Source organism: Crinia signifera, chromosome 6 (assembly GCF_055691185.1).
Source record: "Crinia signifera chromosome 6, ASM5569118v1, whole genome shotgun sequence".
Classification (NCBI taxonomy): Eukaryota; Metazoa; Chordata; class Amphibia; order Anura; family Myobatrachidae; genus Crinia; species Crinia signifera.
Window position 1 is genome coordinate 99,661,279 of NC_139222.1, and position 26,038 is coordinate 99,687,316.

Below are 26,038 nucleotides of genomic sequence, written 5' to 3' on the forward strand. Positions count from 1 at the left end.
ATTTAATAATACAATCAAATAGAGAAAATACACATAATCTAAAAATATATCATGTTAAAAACATATCAATTAGCATTAGGCCCATCCACAATTTAGCAGCAAGTAAGAGGGAGAGTCCGTTCCTATTACGCCCAAACTTAGTGAGTTGATGGAAAATAGTTACCACTCCTGGCTGGATGGATTAGAGCAGTGGTAGCCAACCCTAGCCCTCGAGAGCTACCAACAGTGCACATTGTCCAGACAACCTAGCTGCTGCACAGCTGCACTCATTAATCACCGACACATTTTAAAAGATCCACAGATGGAGCTAATTAGCTCACTTGTGATTCTGTGAGGAGACCTGCAAAACATGCACTGTTGGTAGCTCTCGAGGACTAGGGTTGGCTACCCCAGGATTAGAGCAATAATAGACACTGTCCATAGGTCCAAGTGTTTGGTGAGCAGCTGGGAAGTTTCTGGTAAGCGGCTGGAAAGCCTGGCATCGGCTGGCATCTGAATACCGCTGTATTGCCGGGCAGCAGTTGGTGTCCAAATAGCACTGGATTGCTGGATGGAGCTTGGAAGCCAGGCAGCATCAGGTTACTGATACGGCTTGGAAGCCGAACAGGAACAGGGTTACAAATGCAGCTTGGAAGCTGGGCAGGAACAACGTTAAACAGGAGCAACCGGTAGCAGGCGTCTGAATACGACGTTGCAGAAGGCAACCTCCAACTAAAATCCATACAGGAGATCTCAGGCAGAACTAAACAGGTTTTCCACCTGGAAACAGGGCACTGAAGGGTTACTTGAGATCTTTGCTGCAGGCTGCATTCAAATTTCACACAGGTCCTTCAATCAGTCAGCAATGCTCAGAGCTACACAGGACTGATTAGCAGCATGGAGCAGTCACATTAGCAAAGCTGAACTGAACAGAACAATATCATGAGCCAGGTAAATGGAATGGAATAACCAATTCTGTGACACTAGATATAATTGTGCACTCCCAGACCGTTAAAATCAATGGAAGGGATATCACCCAAATCCCCACACTGCAAGATGTGCAGTTACATCACACACCGGGAAATAAAGAATTCCTATTATGGAAGCATACCTCCTTAGACACATGCTTACAGCAAGGTGAAAAGATACAAGCAGGTAGCAAAATTTTGGTCCTCTCAGCTAAACTGTGATCCTTCTTCCCAGATTATCCCAGTGACATCCCAAAAAAATGAACAAGGAAAGCATTAATAGTTATAGTGCATCACTGAATTAACTCACATTTTTATTCAAACATATAAATAATACACATAAAAGGCTCAGTATTTGCAGCTGTTTTAGGATAGATGGGCTTGTTCCCAGGCTGCAGTCCACTCCCATGATACGCTGGTTTCATCTACAGTGCAGCATGCAGGTATTAAATATTTGAATTTATATGTCTTAATAATCTTTGGCGTTCTTTTCTTTTAGTAATACACTATTGGCACTAATGGCATATTAGAATGAAGAACAGAAATAATAGAAAATTAGGGAACCTTACATTTAACAATAAACTCAACTTTTTTTGTGGTTTGTCTAATCAGATCTTTTATATGATTAGGTCACATTCCATGTTCCATCATCAGGATTTTCTACCTGCAAATAGGGATTATATCATCTGTCATGATTCCCCCTTCTCCAGTTGCCCTTGTTCAGTGCTTGTGATATCATACAAGGGATGTGCTATAGGTAAGTGTCATCGAGCGCCTATGATTCATCAACCATCAATTGTTTCCTTCCGGGGGATCAATGATTTTAACATCAATGGGAGATGACTGATGGTAAGAAGAATATCGCTGTGTTGTATTGTGCATACATGTCTATGTCAACTTTAATATGCCCACATTTGGCCCAAACTATCAATAGTTTAACCATCAATGGTTTTCTATATTGACTATCGATGGTTAAACCTTCAATAGACAACCATAATGTTCTGTACAGAGCCACCAAAGTATTTGGGGTGCCGGATGAGTGCCCTACAGGGGGGATCCCGGCGGTCAGTATCCCAACTGCCGGTGCTCCAACAGGCGGGATCCAGACCGGCAGGGGCTATTCTCCCTTGTGGGGGTCCAGCGAGCCCGCAAGGGGCTTCTTTGCGCTTGCCCCCCTGTTGGAGCACCCACAGTCGGGATACTGACCGTCGGGATCCCCCTGTCGGTCCGCCATACCACACCCGATATTTGGTGGGCCCTTGTGCTAAAGGGGGCGTGGCAATGCATGGTGTGTGCTGAGGGGATGTTTCTCTGCTTACATGGGTGAGCCCAGACCCCTGCCGTGTCCCTCAGACATGACTAAGCTGGGTAATCAGTTACTGCCCCACTTGGCAACCATGTATACTAGGTTTGAGTATGGGGAATATGTAAACTGCAATCCAGTTTTTTCCCCCCAATGAAGCATTAACAATCTACTAATAGTTAATATGTTCAATAAGTATAACATGCAGCGTACATTGCTTTCATAGCAATGAAACAAGGAGTGTACAACTCATCCCCATCCTGCAGGATTTTAAGAAGAGTTTACCTAACTATGAAAATACGCAATGCACTTACAGCACTCAGGAATGAGAGAGCAGATGCTAAGCTTGCCTCAACAGGCCTGATTTGCTATTTTTTTTTTTTATTTGATGGCCGCTCAAGAGGCAGTTTGCTTATTGATTCCATATAAAAGAACAATTTCCTGAGTCAATGCACAGAAGCAGAGCGCAAACAGTGTTGTGTGCCTATGCCAAATGATGTACTGTACTCAGAGGAATACAAACACAAGGGGGTGAAACACTAACTGCTGTTATTATAGGAGAACAAATACTCTGGGTAAATGGACTCTGCTGAGAAAAAAAGGCAAAATCTTTCACAGCACATATTTTGTGAAGTTCTAATCTCTTAAAATATTTGAAGATATATTAAAGAGATCTGATCAATCTGATATGAAAGATGGCTTTTTATTACTAGCAGACCAATGTGTTTTTTGGTTTTGTTTTGATCAAACAGCAGTGTTTCAGCAAAAGGTGATATTGTTTCAGAGAAATGCTGCAGATTTCTGTAAAGGTCACTGGGCGCATTTACAGTCAATTTTATTATGCTCCTATTTTCTATAAGTTTTCAGAAACAGCATTGTGCTGAGCATGTTCTCTTTTATCAGCGGGGTCTCGGCACGAGTTATTTGTTGCTAAAAAAAATGTTAATGTGGCTTTACCATTGTGCTCTGGATCTAACCGTATTTATGCTTTATAGTGTATAACGTAATCCATTAATAGAAAAAATTCAAGTTGATTTGTAAATGGCATGAGACAGGAATAATATCCAACCAATCAGCACCATTAAATGAAAATCTGTATCTAGATTAAGAGAGGGCTGCATAGGTTTGAGTGCATTTAAGAGCCTGTGAATTTTGTGACTGTCTCAGTAAAGTTTTGTGGTTAGATTACCCATAGAGGCTTGGGTGTGTGATTAATAGGTGGATCAGCCAATTAGTTATCCAAGGGGTGGTAAGCTTGTGCAGGGGTATATTAGGAGGAGTCAGCTGATGCTGCTTCCTCTTTGAGTCTGGAATCCCACCCTCCCTTCCCTTGCTCTCTCGATTGCTACCTGGCCTGTTAGCCATCACCTAATTGGTTCTTTGAAATCCTTAGTTAAAATCGGCGGGAAGGTGCACTTGACCAATGGTCATTTTGAGGTACAGGTGGTTGCTGTGCGGTGTTGCCCCCTTTGACTGGATGGCTGGTGAGTACTGCCTCCGTGGGGAGACGTTGGCCACTTCCTGGAAGTGTCCTCGCCATCACACTGCAGGCTGTACCTTTAGATGGGGGCGTTTCATCGCCCATGTTATAAGTTGGGGCATTATAGTCGCTGCCATTATTAACATCTTTTGACCGGAGCTAGTATCCAAGCGCTTTCCTAGCCATCACTTTACAAATAGTGTCATACCATTTAATAAATATCCATGACCTTTTAACTTATGCAGTTGTTGTCCATGTCATTATTTTTAGTGATAAGATGTGACCGTGCGATTTATTTCTAGGTGTAATATAGAGTTAAGGTTAAATGTCAATCATTATAATTCAATTGGCGCCTTATTATTTTAATATGTCCTCACACCAAGGACCCAGTTAAACTGTCATTGCTGTTAGCAGCTCTGGTCATCCTTTGGTGATCTCCATTGTCTTCTCCTAGGGACCAAATGTCCTGGCTTCTACTTCAGCAGTGATCATGACACTAAGCAAATACACTGGACTGTTGGATATATTTCTGTACAGATTTGATAATGCCGCAGATGATAGGAGGGTCTATGGCAAATTAGGAGGAGGCGGGTCAGTCATTGATCATAAACAGCTATGAGGAGCTTTGGATGTCACTAGAGGAGATGCATAGCTATCGCATATAAAGATTTGAATGGTCTCACTACTCATCCCTTCAGATGGATGCCAGATGCATTTTTTCTATATCTTTTCTATATGACTAATAATATACAGATCTAGGGGCAGTTTGGGAGAAAAAAAGCTGGCCAAGAAATTTTTGGAAGCTGCCCTAATGGAGGTGGGGTATGTTGAGAGGAGTTGGATACTCCCTCTTCATAGGGCCTGAGTCAGAGCCAGTTGTTCCTTTCCCTTTCTTGTGTCTTTTGCTGCAGTTATTATATCTGCAACTTTATGCTAATGCTGCTATAATGTCTTCCCTGGTGTATATCTGTGCAGCATTGAGATGTCCACTGACATCATGTGCTCTGCATCTTTGTAGGCCTCCATCGGTCGCACAGTTGAAACCTGCACCAGCCCAATGCTATGCCCAAATCATCCGGCTCAGTATGGCCTTTAATGTGAGTAACTCATCTCTGTACACAATCATTTTCAGCAACACACCTGTATCACTCCAATAACACTGTCGTGAATATGTATTTTTGTGCATCTGCCGGAGAGCAAGAGTTCCTGGCTGGTTTAGTACTCGGAATGTGTTGTTTTGCAAGCTTGATGTACTGCTTTTGCTATATATTTGATATACTGCTAGGATACGGAAAACTAGTGGAAGAGGTTGGCATAACCCAGAACAGAGGCACAGAATCTAACACGCTGGGGGGGTTTTCACCAAGAACCCCCGCAAGGAGGTGTGGGTTTTAGCAGGACCCGAAGAGCAGGCTAGGGCCCCCTGCCCGGGTCCTCTCACTAGCAAAATAAAGTAGATTTGTGCTTAACTGTAACCCTCATGTTCAGTAATGTGCAAGGGTGTAAATACCATAGGTGCAAGGGGTGCAGCTGCTATGGGGCCCAGAGGTGAAGAGGGCCCATCTTTAGCTAACACACTTAAGTAAATTTGTGCTTAACTGTAACCCTCATGTTCAGTAATGTGCAAGGGCGTAACTACCATAGGTGCAAGGGGTGCAGCTGCTATGGGGCCCAGGGGTGAAGAGGGCCCATCTTTAGTGTGTTAGCTATGTATGCTATATACATTTTGCACCATTAGTTAGTACAAAGCATTTTGCTATGGATCCTACAAATATCTAGTTACGCCCCTGGTTATGTGGTAAGAAACATAGCTGTGGATGTAATTGTCCATACCTTTTATGATTGGCAGCCACCAGCATTGGTTTTGCCTATCACTTTGAGTGTAAATAATTTGTTTTGGTTGTGGACCCCCAACCCAAAGCACCCTTGCAAATATAAAAAGGGGGAGTGTGTACTCGAGATGGGGGTACTCAGAGTAGGAACAGGCGCCTTATGGGGTGTAGTGTCAAGCTGCTCCAACTAGAGGGGTGTCAGCCCTCTGTATGGGGGGTAAAGTGCAAAAAGATGGTGGAGCGCTAAGAAACTGATCAATTGGATATTACAATAGATTTATTAAAAAAGATAATATGGTTATAAAAACAACAACAATGACAATTGATATGTATATGAGGGACAAGGAAGGTATACTTATGTCTCTGAAATGCTGCTGGGATTGTCCAATATGGAGAATGTGCTCCTGGATCCAATGGATATAGGCCTTTGGAAGATGGTGGAAAGATAATGCCGTCCTGGGATGCAAATGATGTCGCTGGAGGAAGATCTTATACCCAGATTTGGTGTGGGGTCCTCACAATATGCGATAGTTGTAATCCACAGTGGTTGGTCTCACGCTGGAGGATGATCGAATTCCTGCATTCAGGAAATGTCCTCACGATTGTGCGGAAATTGTAGGTCCACAGTGGAGTTGGTATAAAGGTCCCAATGCTGAAGATGGATGCAATCCGAAATTGGGGAGGCAAAATAAGGGATCCAAAGGCCAACAGGGGGTGGAGATGGCAGTATTCAGAGATCCTTCAGAGTCCAAGTTTGGAGTTAGCAAGTGCTGCCTAACATGTTTCGTGGTAGCCTTACGACTTTATCAAAGGTATAGCACTTGGTATAGGGGTTGGGTTTAAATACCCACATACAGGAAGTGTACATTTACATAATTAAAACAATTATCCAATTGATCATAGAACGTTTTTTAAAAAGGAAATTACATTGTGATATTCAGCTATACTTAGCTAATGATTAGGAGACAGACCTAATTTTACAGTATCTGTACAAGTTAAATACCTGAAAAGAGAGAAGTATGTGCAGAGTTAAGATTTTTGTTTACCCTTGCAAACATCCTGAGGCACCCCCGGGTGCCTAGGCATACAGTTTGGGAACCACTGCCATAGAGACTGGGGGCCAGCACGTGTGCATTACCAAAGAAGCTACTGCGCATGCACCGGCCCCGTGACGGGGACCGGTGGCCGGGGCCTAGGACATGCGGTGGCAGCTGGAGGGGACCCCGAGCGCGGTGGTGGCAGCGGAGGGTAATGATACATCGGCCGTCCCAATGTATCATTACATCAGTCTGAATAATAAAGTGCTTTATTGTTCAGTGGCCACATCCAGAAGCATTTTATCATTCATAATATATTCTGATTAGCACACATTAAAATGCAATATTCCATACACACTAACCGATGTGCATAATATGTTAGTTCGATCTACTGGATCAGATGATTTATAGTCTAACTTGGGCGGATTTAGTGAGAGGGCACCCAGGCACGTGCCCCCGTTTTGTAATTTATATATATATTGGCACCTTGATAAAGTGGCATCGATAGCCACGAAACGTTGGTTTAACCCTGCCTTGTGTGATTCATTGCGAGTGCCGCCATCCCCCCCTACATCTCTCTCTCTCTCTCTCTCTCTCTCTCTCTCTCTCTCTCTCTCTCTCTCTCTCTCTCTCTATATATATATATATATATATATATATATATATATATATATATATATATATATATATATATATATATATATATATATATACAGGTTGAGTATCCCGTATCTGAGTATCCGTTATCCGAATTATTCCGAAAACCATACATTCCAGAAAGTGAATAAAAAATCTTTTTTTACCTAAAAACTCACTGGGGACATGTGTAACAGCACTACTGGTGACATGATATGTAACTGGCACTATATATGTGCAAGAAAATGATTGCTTGGCATTCAAATTCAATATCTGAGATAGTACACAAATTTTGTTTCATGTTTTTGAAACCTTGTTTTTTGAACAAATAAAATATATTTGTGTGTATTTTATGTGGTAATAAAATATATTTGTGTGTATTTTATGTGTTTATACATATATATATATATTTTTTTACTATTAAATATGCTCTGGCGGGCCGGGACTAGTGAAGGGTTAGGGCAGGGGTGCCAGGGGGACAAGGTGCAGCAGATGCAGCCTGCAGCTGCCAAGGACCAATATGCCACCGCTGGACCCGGTTGCTGGGTGCCTCAACAACTTCCTCCCAGTTTTGATGCTGTACAGGTGTCATCATAACGCCGCTGCCCACCATGCGTCTGAAGTGGGGGGAAGGGCAGCCGGGCTGAGATGCAGGCAGGGAGCTGGTGCGCGGGAAAGGGGAGAGATGCAGCAGCATGGGCCCATGTGTGACAGTAACTGGTGACTAAGCTGCAGTGAGGTCAATAGTATGGATGATGGCTGCATCTGACATGGGATAAGAGCTCTGTGCCAGTGCCAGCAATCATGTGACATGTGGTTTCTGTCTGACTACAACCTTTAAATCCCAGGGCTCAGAGCGTGGCCAGATTGCCCACTAATAGTAATGATGCAACCTGTATTTTCATTTTTATATGTTTTTGAATTCCGAGCAGGGCGGGCAGCAAATAGTCACTTTGTAGACCGGACACCACGGTGCGCACAGGCAGTGATTGTGGTATCTCTCTCCCATTCGGGGTCCGTGACTGCGTCTTACAATCCAGCTGCTGCATAAAACCAATGGGTCAGTGCTCGTTGTTTAATGCTCATTGCCAGCGATTATTGCTCATTGCCAGGACTCTTCCAGCAGCATATCGTCCCCCCCGCCACTGCTGATAGGTTGCTCAACTTGTCTGCTTCGAGCGGCGTGTCGGCTCTTCCAGCAGCGTCCAGTCCCCCCATGCTGTGCCACGTTGACACGCCGCTCTTCCAGATGCCCCCTGCACCTCCTCTGCGCTGACATGCCAGAACTCTGTGGAAAGCGGCTGTCAGCCAGCTTCTTCCTGCTGGCTAAGCACCCTCTCAGCGTAAAGGCAGTTGGAGAACTGCAAATATGGAGAGACAGGAGGGATGAGTTTGCCTTTCCCATCCTGGGCAACAAGCATGTAGATAAGCGACACTTATGTCATAATGTGTAGTGGGCATTACAGAGTGTCCCATATTGTGTAGTTGGCATTACAGTGTGTCCCATAATGTGTAGTGGGCATTAGAGTGTCCCATTATGACATGTGACATAATGTGTGGAATCAGAATCAACTTTATTGGCCATGTATACTCTCGTATACTAGGATTTTTTTGCAGATTTCGGTGAAGTAATAGAGCAATGGGGGATACATAGTTGGTACATATCTGGTGATAGAGCAATTAAAACAATCAATTCAATCGTAAACATAACTAAATCTCCAGTACCTGCATTTATAAAAGCAAATAGCTCTAGGATGTCACAGAGGGGGTCCTCCAGAGATTTGGTGGGATCTACACTGCACCAAGTGATAATTTATAATTCGCCCAAGGGATCCATTTTTTCATAGGGGATGACGAGGAAGATATGCTATAGGGATATTCTGTTGTTTCCAATTTATAGTTGGAGTGGACTGCATTCACTATTTCTGTCAATTGAGGAAATGCGGTGGTACGCCAGTTGCATGCCAGAAGTCATTTAGTAGTGGATAAAATTTACGTCTGAAGGCGGATGTTTTGTGGGAATAAATGTAGAATGGCTATTTTTGGGTGTGGGTGAATTATACATTGTGAAATAGAAGATATTAATTGAAACAACTGTTTCCATAAATTGGTCAACGATGGGCATGCCCAAAATATATGATAGATCGACCCTATTCCCTGACAGTCTCGCCAGCATGCTCTCGATAGATCTGGACATATCCTATGGAGCAAATCCGGAGTCATATAAAGCCTATGTATGAGTTTGAACTGCTGTTCAATATGTGATATGCATTTAGAGCTGCCACAATTAACCTGAAATACTGCATGCCTTTCATCATCTGTCACTGTACATCCCATGTCTATCTCCCACTTTCCCAATGCAGGAAAATTACTGTAGGTTGTTGTCACTAGAGCCGAGTTGGGCCACCAGATTTCTTAATGGTTACCCCTATGGCTGCTATTCCAGTATTAATTGAAATTAAACATTACTTGCTTGTTTCTCCTTTAGTGATATATTCAAAGTAGTATATTGTGACAAGGAATCACATATACTGAATAAGATGAAGCCTTGGTCTTTATTTTGTAGCAGGTAAACAGCATAGGCCAGGATGGTAACAGCAATGCAGCATACAGATATCACAGCATAGCACAAACTCCTCAGTATGTTCCAATGACCCCCGACCTATCACCTGGGCAGCTATTCCACCATCAGGAACCCTGACCCTCTACCCTGGAAACACTTATATCAGGAAAGCACAGGTGCTGCAAATCAGCCCAACCCTGATCACATCAGCTTTTCTGCTGCTCTAAAACCTGGACTGGATCCTCCACATATTACCTTCATGTATATTTTTTGTTTGTTTAAGCATCCTGAGATAGGTGAAAAATCTTCTATACAGGTAGAGCCAGCGTCAGTGGGTGCAACATGCGTGGTGTGAGTCGAAGTTGCACCCTTTACTTGAAAATACATTAGTCGGCAGTCCGGTGCAGCCTAGCACTCCGGGTGGCTGGTGAGACGAACAGGAATTAGCAGCGGCAATATAGCCACGATGAACATAGCTACGTCTGTAAAGGGTCAAATTACCAAGATGTATGGTAGATTGCAGATCATTTGTCTCTTGGAATAAGAAATGTATCAGTGAAATACCTCCTACAGTACTGCATAAAGGTGCAGATGACGTGTTATTCCATGTGTGTACTATAATGCTCACACTGCAGTTACATTAATAGAAAGTATAGTATCCTTTTCAGATTATGAGCCTGTCCTCAGGGCAATAGATTACACCAATCCAACCAAAACTGCGTCTTCGGGGAAGTAAATAGAACCAGGGATTAGTGGAACAATACAGTTGGAGCTCTGACATGACAGCGCCTTATTGTCACTTGTACTCCATAATGCTGTTGTGTGAAAAAGCCACAGAGAGCTTGTTAGGCCGCAGAGAACAGCATCTCCGAGCCCAGCACTGACTGATGTCTTAGTCACAGGGTAATAACATTCAGACTGGCGCATTAGCTGCAATGATGGGAATAATATGTTAGACACTAGGCAGGAGCCAAAGGCGGGGTCTCTTAGCTTAGAACTTTTTCAATGTTTGCAGCATAAAACAAATAAATGACAGTATATACAGAGAGCGTGCCAATCTCTGCAGGTAGTGCAATAATCAGAGAATGAGATTTAGCAAAAATGAAAAAAAGAAAATGAAAGGTAAAGTTTACAGAGAGATTCAGCTGCCTGCCTTTATATTTAATAAAGATCTAATATAAATGTTATTAAGTGATATCCGTACGCCAGGGGTGGTGCGCGGTTTCCAGGTGCTCTAGACAAAGCTTCACATTACCGCCCTTAATTCCCCAATACACTCCTTAAATCCATTTACATAAAACCACACTTACATGTTTACCGAAGTCTGGGTTTCACATTTTTTATACAGCTATCCTGCCACTAAATGTATTACACATTGTGGCAGAACCAGAGCATCGTGTCCCACAGGGGTACAGGGGAAACCCTTGGTTGGCCCCACTGCCTGAGGGCTTACTACCTCCTCTTGGAATCAGGTTCCAAGCTCTCCACTTCAATTATAAACTCTCATACCTCCCAACTTTAAAAACTGATGAAGCGGGATTCCCGCGCCTGCATGCTCCCAAAAGGGGGCATGGCCTCGGAAAGGTGTTGTGGGCTAGTGGGAATGCTACAAGCAACCCCTGCAGTGCTCTGCTAAGCAGAGCAGTGAGTGTCAGGGGGCTCCCAACTGCCCAACCACTGTAGGACACTGCTGCCCAGGGGTGGGACAGTGGTACAGTCCCAAAATTACAGGGCTGTCCCACTAAGAACGGGAGAGCTGGGAGGTATGCATTATAAATATGTTACCTTATACTGTATAAGACTGTGGTGTATTTTCTACAGTACATTGCTGTTATTTATCTGGTACATCACCATGCATGTGCTAGCAGTATTTACTGTGTGTGTGTGTGTGTATATATATATATATATATATATATATCTGTCGTCGGGTCGGCACTCCACATGAAACAAAGTAACTCACCCTGGTGCCTTCCCAGGTAGGGAAATTCTCCACCAACGATATGCAGGGTATTTGGGCGGCACTCTACGGATTTTACCAAGAAATCAGACACCTGGACACAGGTACGTTCAGTTCAACGTTTCAATCCTTTCGGATTTTTATCAAGATAAAAATCCGAAAGGATTGAAACGTTGAACTGAACGTACCTGTGTCCAGGTGTCTGATTTCTTGGTAAAATCCGTAGAGTGCCGCCCAAATACCCTGCATATATATATATATATATATATATATATATATATATATATATATATATATATATATATATATACAAACAAATAGAAGAAAAGGGCGCCCAATAGTGCAGCATCATTTGATTTATTTAAATGAATTTAAAGTACGTCATGCGTACCAAGCAATTCCTCAGCGATGGACCTATAAAACCACCTGGCATAACATGAATTCCACCCTGGCAATCGGCATACAATGCGGGCAGAGAGGGACCCGATCAATGAACTCACAGTTCCCCGGCTGCAGGGACGGCTTCAACACGCGGCACAGCTATCGGGATCGATTCTCCTCTCTCCTCCGCTCCAAAGTTGCGTCAGTCAGGCCACAACTTTGGGTAGACTTGGAGGTAGGAGGTAGGAGGGCCCTGCTGCAAGTTTACAATCTATACGGATATAGGAGGAAAACACAAGGACAGGCACCAGTAATAGCATAGCAGTCCCACCAAGTTACAGGTCCAGAAGGGAAGCTATATAATACATAAGTGCCTCAGAGGGTTATGCGTGTAGAACTTAAATATGATAGGCTTGCCTGAAGAGGGGAGTTTTCAGGGAACACTTGAAAGTTTGGAGACTATTGGAGAGTCTTATTGTGCGTGGAAGGGCATTCCATAGGATGGGAGCAGCCCAATGAAAGTCCTGTAATAGTGAATTGGAGCTAGTGATCCATGCAGAAGAGAGACGCAGATCTTGTGCAGAGCGGAGTGGTCGAGATAGGAGATATTTTGTGATAAGTAAAGAGATATATGCTGGTGCAGTATGGTTAATAGCTTTATATGCGAGTAGAATCGGGATTCCCGGAATGCCCAGGTGTTCTTCTAAAGCCTCCACCTGTAATGCACTTCCACTGTCTTGGATGATTCAACGCTTTTTTAGACTTAAAATGTCTAGGACTGAACTGATCATCTTTCCACCCTCCCGCATAACATCCAACCATCTTTCAGCCTAACAGTCTATTTATGCTCACTGCTACCCCTTCTGTGTCACTCCTGTCTGTCTTACCCTTCCCTCTAGAATGTAAGCTCTCACGAGCAGGGCCGTCTCTCCTCTTCCCTCCTGTTCTCACAGCACTCTTCTTGTATTTCAATTACAGCTCTCTTACTCACCTACAATCTATACCTGCATCTATTCTCGTTCACTTCCTTATAGCTCAGCTGTATTGTGTACTAAGAATTGTGTTATGTCTAGTTATGTGTACCTTGTACTGTTCTAATGTGTTCTATATGTACGGTGCTGACTGGTGCAATCACCATGTGGCGCCGCTAAATGGCTGCCTGGGTGCTGCACAGCTCAGTAATTATATGTTCCCCATGGCTTTGTCCCTCATTAGAGTACATCTAGTATGTGTGTGTGTGTATATATATATCTGTACTGTTACTGGCTACCTATCTGGCTGTGCAATCACCATGTGGCGCCGCTGAATGGCTGCCTGGGTACTGCACAGCTCAGTAAATATGTTCCCCATGTCCGTGTCCCTTAGGGTTGGTGGCATGAGAAGAGATAAGAGATTGGTAGTATGTTTGTTTGGCAGTGTCCAAAGCATCGCAGTAGGAGTGGTAGCTAGTCTTATATGTGAGGAAATCAGTCATACTATGAGATTTACACCATTGGGGTTCTACTTTATGTGACTGATTTCGTAGTTGTCTTGTTGTTTTGGAGTGCCACGGTTGGCATCTAAGCCTACGTGGGGTGTAATGGGAAGCTGGAGCCACTTCATCAAGGGCTGTTTCAAGAGTCTGGTAGAGGTGGGAAACAGCAGAGTCAGGAGAGGTAAATGTAGAAATTAGTGAGAGCTGTTGTGGAAAATTAATAGCATTAGTATTTATTTATATATATATATATATATATATATATATATATATACACAGGGGCGTAACTATAGCACCGCAGCCCCCGTGACCGCGGGGGGGGGGGGGGGGGGGCGCTGTGCATGTGCGGGAGCCGGGGGCTGCAGTGCTATAGTTACACCCCGCTGCCCCGCCGCCATCCCCCACAGTCTTACCTGTCAGTCTTCAGTACGCGCTGGTCCCGGCTCCCTTCTTCTGCTATGAGGACCACAACAAAATGTCCGCCCCCATGTAGCAGATAGTTCTCTGAAACTGTCTGCTGCATGGGGGCAGACATTTTGTGGTGGTCCTCATAGCAGAAGAAGGTAGCTGGGACCAGCGCGTACTGAGCGTAGCCAGGTAAGACTGGGGGGGATTGAATGGGAGGCGAGGCGGGGGTTGCTGCGGCGGGGCGGGCGAGGGTTGGTGCGGCGGGGCGGGCGGGGGTTGGTGCGTGGGTGGGTGGTGCGGCGGGGTGCGTGGGTGGGCGCCCTCCCTTTAACGGCGGGGGGGCGCCCAAAAGCTAGTTACGCCACTGTATATATATATAAAATTGTAGCTGGTCCGGCACTCCCAACGATCAAATGCAGCGATTCCGGTGCCCTCACTAGTAAATAAATAGGGTGCGTGGAGGTGCGGCACTTTGGACAAAAAAGTCCCACTTGTGGAATCATTCAACATTTAAACTGAACTGAAACGTTGTTGAACGTCTCCACGAGTGGGATGTTTTTTGTCCAGAGTGCCGCACCTCCACACACCCGTACTGCCCCCCCCCCCCCCCTCAGCTGTGCTGCCCGGACCTGTGACCTCCTCCTCCTACACTGTAATCCTCTTTTGGGTGCCGGGAGGAGGAGGAGAGCCAGACCCCCACAGAAGCAGCACCACAAGCCGGGTAAGGAAGGGGGGGGGGGCCGTCAGGACCCTCTGGCTCACCGCAAAGGACAGCTCTTAACGCAAGAGCTGTCCTTTGCCATAATTATCGCATATGTTAGAGCATATGCGATAATTATGTCGACGATGGGCAACGGAAGGGGGCTGCGGATGTTAGAACACCCCACCCTATACTTGGTGCATGTGCAGTATGGGTTAAGTAATCCCTCTACCCCTAATACATGCGCAGTACAGGTGATGTAGCCCCTCTATACCTTGTACAGGTGCAATATAAATGGCTTAACTCCTCTATCCTGGCAGGCATGTGGTATGGGTGAAGTAATCCCCCAGTGTGTGCATGGTATGGGTGACGTAACCCAGAGCTGGTTTAAGGCTTTGAGGGGCTCACTGGTACTTAAGACAGGGTGGCCCTAATGTGTGTGTGTGTCACTGCAGTAGATGATGTTGCCGGGGTGGTATCAGCCAGGAGGACCAGGTATTGTATTTGGGGCAGGGACTGATGTGAATGTTTAAATATTCTCTGTAAAATGCTGCGGTATATGTCAGAAGGGAGGGGGAGGTAGGATGGGCACTGAATGTCGCTAGGAATGGGGAGGTAGAATGGACACTGTATGTCACTAAGGATGGAGGGGTAGGGTGGGCACTGTATGTCACTAGGGAAGGAGGGGTAGGGTGGGCACTGTATGTCACTAGGAAAGGAGGGGAAGGGTGGGCACTGTATGTCACTAGGGAAGGAGGGGTAGGGTGGGCACTGTATGTCACTAGGGAAGGAGGGGTAGGGTTGGCACTGTATGTCACTAAGGATGGAGGGGTAGGGTTGGCACTATCTGTCACAAGAGAGGGAGGGGTAGGATGGGCACTGTATGTCACTAGGGATGGGGAGGTAGGATGGGCACTGTATGTCACTAGGGGTGGGGAAGGGCACTGTATTTTACTAGGGCTGGGGGTGTAGGGTAGATTATGTATGTTGTGGTGGGAAGGGAGATTTAGGCAATTATTCTCTAAGCACATTATTGTATAAATGGTACAGCCGGGATCATGTCACAGTGCTACCTGTCCATTTTCTAGCTTAACATTTCCACGATCTTGAGTAATTTTGCCAGTTGCTGCCCTTGCTGGTTGTTTTTAGAACGTAAGAGATGCAGAACAAGCTGCACTGAAGCAAGGACAGAGTAATGTCACCACCGGCTGCCTGACTAGTGGTGCAATCCCGGCTATAGACAAACAGTGAGGGGAGCGTCCTGCAAAACTAGTAGAGATTGCTGGAGAATGGTGAAAGTAGGGAAAAGAGCCAGAGCAGACATCTGCTTCCTGTTTGCGTTCCACAACCTAATGCAAATCCTAGAACTACAGCAACCGGCCCCGCATATTATCAATTGGCCCGAGCAATACTGGCAGATCTGCTTAGTAAGGACCGCAGCTCTGCCACCGTGGATTGGATAAATATCTGATCTGCGGTGGGTTTCCCTTTTCAGAGTGCGGGGCCTGGGAGTACTTACGTGCATGGGTAAAGTTGGGATCGGTAGGACATCACGGCAAAATGCACTAGGAGACCTGTGACCCAGGGAGCCTGTACCGGGCCTTCCACGGGATGTACTGTATTTACCATCAAACATAAAGTATACACCTTTATCAAAAAATGTTTCCATCATTTTGCCCACTACTATAATTGTGACAGGTTGAGGTTCAGACATGGTCACAAACTATCAAGAGCTATGTCTCCTAAGGAATGCAAGAGGGCTGAGAGCAGTTGCTAACGGATAAGTCCCACTAGCTGTGGCCATTATATTATAAAAGGTTATGGTGTCTTTTTGATTTCCGAATTGAGATATCATTTTTAACTGCAGCAGGGAACAAGATGTCTGTATTTAATTGGATTTGCTATAACTTAATTTTTTTTTCTTTTGTGTTTGTATTCAATCATGTTTTATAGTATATGTGACGATTTAGATGTGTAAGAGTCTCACACGATGTTTAGAAAAGCACATATTAAAAGCATGTGTAGTTGTTAGTCATATGTATTTGTCAGTGACAGGACATTAGTTAGGAAGCAGATGATTCAAACATAGGGTGACATTCTATGGATTGTGATAAATCCGCATTTTTTTTATCGCACCACTTCGCACTTTTGAAAATCGCAAGATTGGCCCGTTTTTCGCATATTTAATGAGATGCGAAAAACGGGCCAAATACTGCGAATAGGTGCGATGTGTTTAGTCCTGAAAATGTGCGATTTTCATGTCTGAAAATCGCACGTTTGCAGGAAATCGCAAATTAAAATAAGAAAAAACCAGCATAACCAGCCCTGGGCTCATTAAGCCGGTGCTGGTGACATAAAATCAGGGTCCCCGACAAATAGGGGTCCCCTTGATTTAATGAAACCAGCACCAGGCTCAAGGTCCGGCGCTGGTTCCCGAAATACGGGGGACAAAATGACTAGGGGTCCCCCGTATTTTAAGAACCAGCACCAGACCCAACCAGCCAGCAGGGTAATGCCACAGCCGGGGGACACTTATTATATAAGGTCCCGCGGCCAAAGCATTATCCCCCTGGCTGGTCAGCATGGGCAGGGGTCCTGGGGAAGTGGGGACCCCCCCAATGAAGGGGTCCCCCCCCTCCAGGACTTACCAGCCCATGCTGAAAGTCCGGGGCTGTCCCCGATGCCCCTGGGCGGTGGGCATCGGGCTGATCCACAGTGTAAAAAATAGAAGAAAAACTATTGTTTTCTACTGTAGAACTATGAGTCCCAGCAAGCCTACCCCGCATGCTGGGACTTGGAGAACCACAAGTCCCAGCATGCGGGGCATTAAAGGGCCCGCTGGCACTTGTAGTTCTACAGTACAAAAAATAGTTAAACAAAACACACTGACACCCTGAAAAATAAAAGTTTAATACACACATAACACACACACACTGATACTTACCTACCTTGAGCCCGTAGGGGGCGCCGGGGGCTGCAGTGCTATAGTTAAACCCCCCCTCAACCCCCAGCAGACTTACCTATCGCGCTGGTCCCGGCGGCTCCGTTCTTCTGCTGAGGACCACCAGAAAATGGCCTCCCCCATACAGCAGACAGTTTCAGAGAACTGTGTGGTATATGGGGGCAGCCATTTTGTGGTGGTCCTCAGCAGAAGAATGGAGCCGCCGGGACCAGCGCGATAGGTAAGTCTGCGGGGGATTGAGGGGGGGTTTAACTATAGCACCGCAGCCCCTGGCGCCCCCCCCCCCGTGGTGGCGGGGGCTGCTGTGCTATAGTTACGCCCCTGCTGCCTGCCCTGCACTGCCTAGTGTCTGCTGCAGTCTGCTCTCTGCTGTTGCCACTGGCTAGTGCCTACCAGTACCTATTGCAGTATATAATTCCAGTGTGCTGTTGCCCCTGGCTACCAGTACCTATCACAGTATATAATTCCAGTTTGCTGTTGCCACTGGCAGTGGCTACCAGTATTTTATTTATTGCAGTATATAATTCTAGTCTGCTGTTGCCACTGGCTACCAGTATTTATCGCAGTATATAATTCCAGTCTGCTGTTGCCGCTGGCTACCAGTATTATTTATCACAGTATATAAAAATCCAGTCTGCTGTTTCCACTGGCTACCAGTATTTATCGCAGTATATAATTCCAGTCTGTTGCCACTGGCTACCAGTATTTATTGCAGTATATAATTCCAATCTGCTGTTTCCACTGGCTACCAGTACTATCAGTCCAGGGGTGCCCACATGTGTGCTGTATCCATCCAGGGGTGCCCACATGTGTGCTGTATTTGTCCAGGGGTGCCCCCATGTGTCCTGTATCAGTCCTGGGGTGCCCGCGTGTGTGCCGTATAATTCCAGGGGTGCCCCATGTGTCCCATATCAGACCAGGGGAGCTGCCCTTTTTTTTAATGAAAATAAAATTAAGGTTTTTTTTTTTTTTTTTACTGCAAGGGCTGTTAAATGCGCTGTAGTCCAGGGGTGAGCCAAGAGTGCTGTATAATTCATGGGGTGTTGCTAAGTAAGGTGTGCTGCTCTTTTTTATAATTAAAAGAATACACATTTTTATTTTTACTGCAGGAATTTGTCTGCCGTATAATTCCATGCCTGCTGCCATGTGTGCCGTAACAGTCCAGGGGTGCCGCCATCTGTGCCGTATAATTCCATGTGTGCTATATCAGGTCAGGGGTGCCACCATCTGTAACGTATAATTCCTGGGGTAAGCCAAGTCTGCCGTATAATTCATGGGGTGCTGTATTAGTCCAGGGGTGATGCTAAGCGTGCCATATCAGTACAGGGGTGATGCTAGGTGTGCCGTATCAGACTAGGGGGGATGCTAAGTGTGCCATATCAGTCCAGGGGTGATGCTAAATGTGCCGTATCAGTCCAGGGGTGATGCTACCTTTGCCATATCAGTCTAGGGGTAATTCTAGGTGTGCAGTATGAGCCTAGAGGGTATGCTAAGTGTGCCATATCAGTCTAGTGTTTGTGCCGCACACTTGTGTGGCTTATCATAGTTATCCAGCTACCTCGGTGCAACCTTTTGCCCTAAAAACAATATTGTAAGGTGTGAGCTGTTCAGAATAGACTGTAAATGAGTGGAAATGAATGTTATTGAGGTTAATATAGCGTAGGAGCAAAATAATTCTGCGATTTTAGCAGTTTTTATGCTTTTTTAACAAAAAAATCAGAACCCAAAACCCAAGAAATCCAAACACAAAACACTTAGGAGGTGTTTTGGCAAAACCCATTAGAACCCAAAACCTCAAGGTAATCAGAACCCAAAACCCAAAACCCGAAAAGTGGCCGGTGCACATCTCTAAAATAAAGTATACATTTATTACATACTTCACACATCCATAATACCTGTCGTGATCCCATAGGTTTGGTCCCCTTGTCCAGTAGAAATTCCAAAAGATTACCTGTGAACATAAAATTATACCACTCCTTGTATATTGTGTCCTTTTCGGTCTGTGTAGGCATCCACGGGGCAATTTTTTTTTAAAAATGGCAAAAACACGGTTCACCCTAACTGAAGGAACTTATTTGAACAGATAAAGGAAACCTAAAGAAGAGAGCATGGGAAGGGGGTAGAGCCATAGGTGCCGATTTATGTTTTTTCTGATGGGTGCTCAAGCAAAAAATATAGGGAAGTGGCTTCATGAGGAAGGGGCTTGGCCATAAAATAATACCAATTTATATTATGCAGCACAGTTGTCTCCAATATTCAAATTAAGGCAGCAGTGCCAGGTACATAAATCCCCCCCCCCCCCCCCCCACAGTGCCAGGTACAAAATTCCCCCACAGTGCCAAATACATAAAAGCCCCCAAAGTACCAAATACATAAATGCCCGCACAGTGCAAGAACATAAATGTCCCCACAGTACCAGTGCTGGTGACGAGGGAGGGGGAGTGTGGTAGGACACTGGCGGATGGGCCTCTGCTGAGATACTCAGTCAGTCTGTGCTATGCCAGGGTCTGATGTCAGAAACCAGCGCCGCACAGCACGCCCAGGCTAGCCCGCCCCACATCTGCGTATTACTCCGCAGACGGAATACACTCATCCCGCTGTCCCGGTATACTGTTTCCCAGGTGGTGGGTCTGGCGATGCGGATGCTCCAGCCGCAAGTTAATACGGCAGCCCATCAGTGGGACTTGGGCCTGTGGGTGCTCATTAATTTCCGTGGGTGCTCGGGCCCTTGAGCACCCACAGAATCTGTGCCTATGGGTAGAGCTCAGGGGAGGAGAAACAGTTTTTCGATTTGCTTATCATTAGTATCTAGGTAGTTTTGTAGGCCTAATTCTGAAACCTACACAAGTGCAAATGCATCCAGATCTTGTGGAGTGTCACAGGAGTATGCTTCCGTGGTTGATTGAAGCATAAGGAAAATTGGACACATTTCTAGATTGATCTTTTACACCTACCATGGGGTGGAGTCTGCCCCCTGGAGCCGCCACACCCCCACCTGTCCGCACTGTAGGTCCAAGCGGGACGGCGAACAGGCAGTTCACCCCCCTCTCTCACACCAAGCGTCTGCACATGCGCATAAATGTGCATGCGCAGACGCTCAAAATCAGTCCCCAATGGAAACTGATTAAACCAGAATAACCCCCTATGTGTGTAAGCGGTACCACTGCTGTGGTCTTTATGTGCGCTACTTCTGTATGCATTATGTTTGTAAGTGGTACAATTCCTCTGGGCATTATGTATGTACGTACCACTGCTCCTTTGGTCATTATGTATGCTACTCCTGTGGGCATTATCTGTGTAAGCGGCACTATTCCTATGGACATTAGGTGCGTACGCAGTTCTAATCCTGTGGGCAATATGTGCTAAAGCGGTACTACTCCTGTGGGCATTTTGTGCGCTACTCCTGTGTGGATTATGTGCGTGAGCACTGCTACTCCTGTGGGCATTATGTGCGTAAGCGGTAGTACTCCTGTGGGCATTATGTGCATAAACAATGTTTAACTGTGGACATTATAGGCGGGATTCTCCAAAGCAGAAATGCGGTAAAAACCACATTTCAGGGTTTTTACTGCATTTCTGTAGTCTCTATTGCCCCTCCGCAGTGTCAGCGCTGCGGAAGAAAGCTGGCAATTCCCTGCAGAAGCGTATGGGCTTCTTACCACAGCGCTGTGTGAGGGATCCATCAAGGATCCCTCCCAGCATGCCCTGCGGCCAGCTCCGGCGCTCTGCGCTTACGCGGATGGACTCACGGGTCTCAGACCCGGAAGTCCAGCGCTTTGACCGCATCGCAAGGGACAGCTCTTATCGCAAGAGCTGTTCCTTGCGTTAATGATCGCATATGTTAGAGCATATACGATCATTAACAATGCGAAGCCTGGCGGAGGGGGGCATTAGAGTGCTGCGGATGTTAGAACATCCCACCCTATGTGTGTAAGTGACATTACTCTTGTGGGCATTATCTGCATAAGCAGCACTACTCCTGTGGGCATTATGTGCATAAGTGGTGCTTCTATTGTGACTATTATGTTTGTAAGCGGCGCTACTACTGTGAGCATTATGTGTAAGTAGACTACTGTGTAACTTCTGGCATATGGGATGGTGCAAATTTATAGCTTGCAGGGGGCGCTGAACATCTTAGCACTGACCCTGGAGGTAATATCTGTGCGATAGAGAGTATACATGTGAGAGGTTAGACTTTATAAAATCCAGGTAGAGCATATTGAATTGCTTCACTATTATTGCTGCAGCTGTCAGCATAAGCTCCACTCTAGTCACCCAATGGAGCATAGATAATACAATGAACACAGCTACCCTACATTACTGAATGTAAAAACTGTACTGCAGTGGCAGGCTGGGCCGGGGGGCAGGGTGCCACCAGCCCCCCAGGCCGGTATGCATTTCAGGATTCTGGGCCTGGCCTGCTTGTGTATGATAGCCGAGAGAGAGAGGATGCTACCTGGCCACTTTGTTACCCGGCCGCGCCGATTGTTCTTGGTCCCCTGTGGCTGTTACAGAGGGGAAGGGGAGAGAGAGATCCACGGCAAAGTAAAGGACCACAGCCGCTGACATTACTAGTACAAATAATGAATAGTACTAGTAGTGTTCATGGCTGTAGGTCTTTTCATTGCCGTGTGCCCTGGCTCTGCAAGCCCACCTCCACAACCAGTCCAGGGCCACCAGCCAAATAAATTTCAGCAAGGACACCCGGGCACAGCTGGCAGACGTGTAGCAGCACTGGGCGGCGGCAGCAACTTAAATGTAAATGATTCGGCCGCTAGCTAATTGAAATGCATGGACCGGCAGCCAATATGGAGCAGCCCCTCCTGATTGGCTGCCAGGCGGCCGTGAGCACAGGAGGCAATACTTTTAAACCTGAAACCGCTGCGCTTTGCCCTATGCACGCATATGGGAGTGAGCTACATACCCCCCCCGTCCAGATTAAATATCTGCCCCTGATCTGATCCACCGTGCTGCAGCACCTCCACACTAGTAGATGTTGCATCTGCTGATGCCTCAGTGGGTGCAGAGACTACGGCACTGGAAGTCTGATGATGCCGGGCAACATCTGATCAATTGTATATGCACATGCAGCCTGTGGCACAGTGACTGGCTGGCACGCAGGCTGCATGAAGAAGGAGGTGGGATCCATTGAATATCAGTGCATGGACATGGAGGGTCTTCCCTTTCATCCAGCGCAGTGTGACACAGCCTGAGGAGAGGTAAGGCAGGCCGTGTTGAACTATTCTTAATATCAATTAAATGTAACCTTAAGGCTCCGAATGCTAATATGTGTATGTGTATGTATATATAATATATATATATATATATATATATATGCGCACACACATAAATGTATATATTTGTGTGTGTGGTGGGCCACTTGCTTGTGTTGCCCTCTGGTCTAGAAGTTGCCAGCCCAGCCCCTGCTGTACTGTATACTGTATTTGGGGTATTGCTTACCTAAAATTATGTTAAATTGCAGAGTTAAAGTCTTTGTTACATAAATAGGCCCCAGAATGTGTGACCTCTGGTTCTATAACAAAGTGAGGAGAAGAAAACAAATAGAAGTTCCCTGGTGGGAGTCTATGACACATAAATGAAAGGAAAATAAATCACTGGTGACACAAGCTATTTAGTCACAGGTAAGTTACAATAGAGCGAGAGAGGTCAGAACCTGCCAATACAGACTCTGTCTGATGCTAAAGTCAGCCCTTCCCATAACAGAATGAGTCACATACCGTAATAATACCTGCACAGTCACAGGAACGGTGTCCCACCCCAGCATCTGCTTGTGTTTAACCCTGAATCTCATTTCACCTGGAGTAAAAAGATATTATGATGCTAGTATAAGTGCTGGAGACATCCCTACTGTTCCAAATGGGACCCACTTCCCTAATCTAAATTTAGTGTTACAGGTTGAGTATCCCGTATCCGAATATCCGTTATCCAAATTATTCCGAAAACCATACTTTCCAGAAAGTGGAAAAAAAAATTTGTTTAGCTAAAAACTCACTGGGGACATATGTAACAGCACTACTGAGGACATGATATGTAACTAACTGGCACTATATATGTACAAGAAAATGATTGCTTGGCATTCAAATTCAATATCTGAGATAGTACACAAATTTTGTTTCATGTTTTGAAACCTTGTTTTTTGAACAAATAAAATATATTTGTGTGTATTTTATGTGGTAATAAAATATATTTGTGTTTATTTTATGTATTTATACAGCATAAATGCAAGATACTTCAAAACACATCATTGAAATATTAAAATATTCCAAAATACGGAATAATCCGTTATCCAAAATTCTCCTGGTCCCGAGCATTTTGGATACGGGATACTCAACCTGTACTTATAAAGGTATACTTTTCAAGCACCATTTTGCAACACTGGGGGGGGGGGGGGGTATTCAATCCCGGATGACAAAACAGAACCGACTTTAATACCCCCCGTATTCAATCGCCAGCGACTATCTCCCCACGGGGGAGATGGTCGCCGGGCCCTTTTCAATGCTGTCTTCCCCGACAGCATTGAGCAGTGTTTCTCGGCAGAACGAGCCTGACTTCACAAGCTGTCAGACTCGTTCTACCGACAATAGCCGGGAATTGATGAGCTGCCGGCTGCAGCTCCCCTCTTCCCGGCCACAACTCGCGGCCACACCCCCTTCTTGCTCCCCGGCAGGCGGGACATTGAATCCCGCCTGCATGTTCCCGCCGTGACCTAAACAATGAATACCCCCCTAAAAGATCTGAAAGCCTTCAATGCTGTCGGTAATGGTAGAATCGTATAGATGAGTGTCGCTATTTCATATGTCGGGAAATATCATCACAAATTGAATACGCCCCACTGAATAGAAGTTATTGCTGAAATGCATCTATGTCATAAGTAAGCACATACATCTGTGGGATAAGGTCAGTCACAGATCCAGTGGGGAGGGCATTGGGAATAATGCATAATGGGCCTGATTCAGCATCAGTTGTAGTTTTGCAAGGATTTGCAAAACAATAACTCTCCTTGGCAGCATTCAGGGGCCCACCCAGCACAAGGCAAGGCTGCCCTGAATGCAAGGTCCCTGCCCAATAAGCATCCACTAGATTTAGCAAATGCATCGCTATTATGCAAAGTGTTCGCATGGCAGGAGTAGCCCCTTGACTGCAAAGCTAGATGCAGGCCTGCCATCTTTTGGGTCACAGCGGCTCTGTGTGACTTTACGGTGTCGTAGTGCCTGTAAGTTGCACCAGCTGCAGAAGCAATCTGTTGGATAGCTTCCGAGCCAGGGAGGCTTGGCTGGGATCGCTTGCAATAAATAATGTATATCGCATGTAAAAGGACCGCATGCAATATACTGTATACCAGTTGACTCTACCGGGGATCGAGGGTAGAGTCAACTGAACTGGATGCTGTATATTTCTCCTAATCACCAGGACTTCCATAGCGTTAGTTACTGGCATGGCCAGATTATCAATGGGGCAGGTAGAGCTACAGCTTCAGGCCTCCACATAAAAATAGTCATGTCATCATAATAGCAGAATGATCATCAGCCACCAATTGGACACACAGTTGGCCATTAATCATAAATGTTACATTATATTTCTATTTTCCACACAGAAAATGCAATCTTTGTGCTTTTACATATTTAGGGATATATTGGGGCTGTCTACACTGCACTGGCCACACCCACACTGCACTGGTCACTCCCCCTCTGCCTCTCATAATAGGCCCTTGGACAGTGGAAGAACTTGTGAGTGGTTGGCCCAGGTGAAAAAATATAATTTTGGCCCCCCTCCTCTACCCCAACCCAAGTTCACAATATGCAACATGGCAGTGGGTGGCAGGGAGAGGCCGGGGGAGGCCAAGCATGACAGGGAAAAACAGTGGGTGACAGGAAGTGGGTGTCAGGGGCAACAATAGGCTTAGTCATGAGGGACCCCGATGCACTGCACCAGCTGCAACAATAGTAGCTTCGCCTCTGCCTTTGAACATTTTCCTTGATGCCCTTTTACCCATGGCTCCACTGCAGCGTTCTCGCTTTCTCTACCTTCCACATGCAGTGTCCACCCAGGCAGAGGAGTCACAAGGGGAGAGCATGGCATGCACAGCTTATTAGATAGCCCTTGGTGAGGCAATACTGCCCTTTGTTTGCAGACTAGCTGCCCAAGTATAGTGAGGGCCAAGAAGTGAGTTAGAGCCCTGACTGGGGATGAGGATGTTTGTTGTTTTCATTTAATTTTTGCTGGAAGTAAGGCATTACTTTCATTTAATTACATGAAATGCCCTGTTTGAATCCTGATTAAGCACCTACACACTGAACCATTGCCCCCATATACCTAGTTAATTAGTCTAGAGATGAT

The 26,038-nt window shown here is 45.7% G+C and overlaps 1 long non-coding RNA gene across 1 annotated transcript in view; it reads left to right on the forward strand.

Moving 5' to 3' along the window:
* The first annotated feature begins 341 nt into the window (after positions 1–341).
* LOC146007024 (uncharacterized) overlaps positions 342–26,038 on the forward strand; it is a 53,315-nt gene continuing 27,618 nt past the window's right edge. Inside the window, exons 1-3 of the long non-coding RNA XR_014444202.1 lie at positions 342–930; positions 1,577–1,704; positions 4,749–4,827. This is a non-coding gene — a long non-coding RNA (uncharacterized LOC146007024). The remainder of the gene's footprint in view (positions 931–1,576; positions 1,705–4,748; positions 4,828–26,038) is intronic.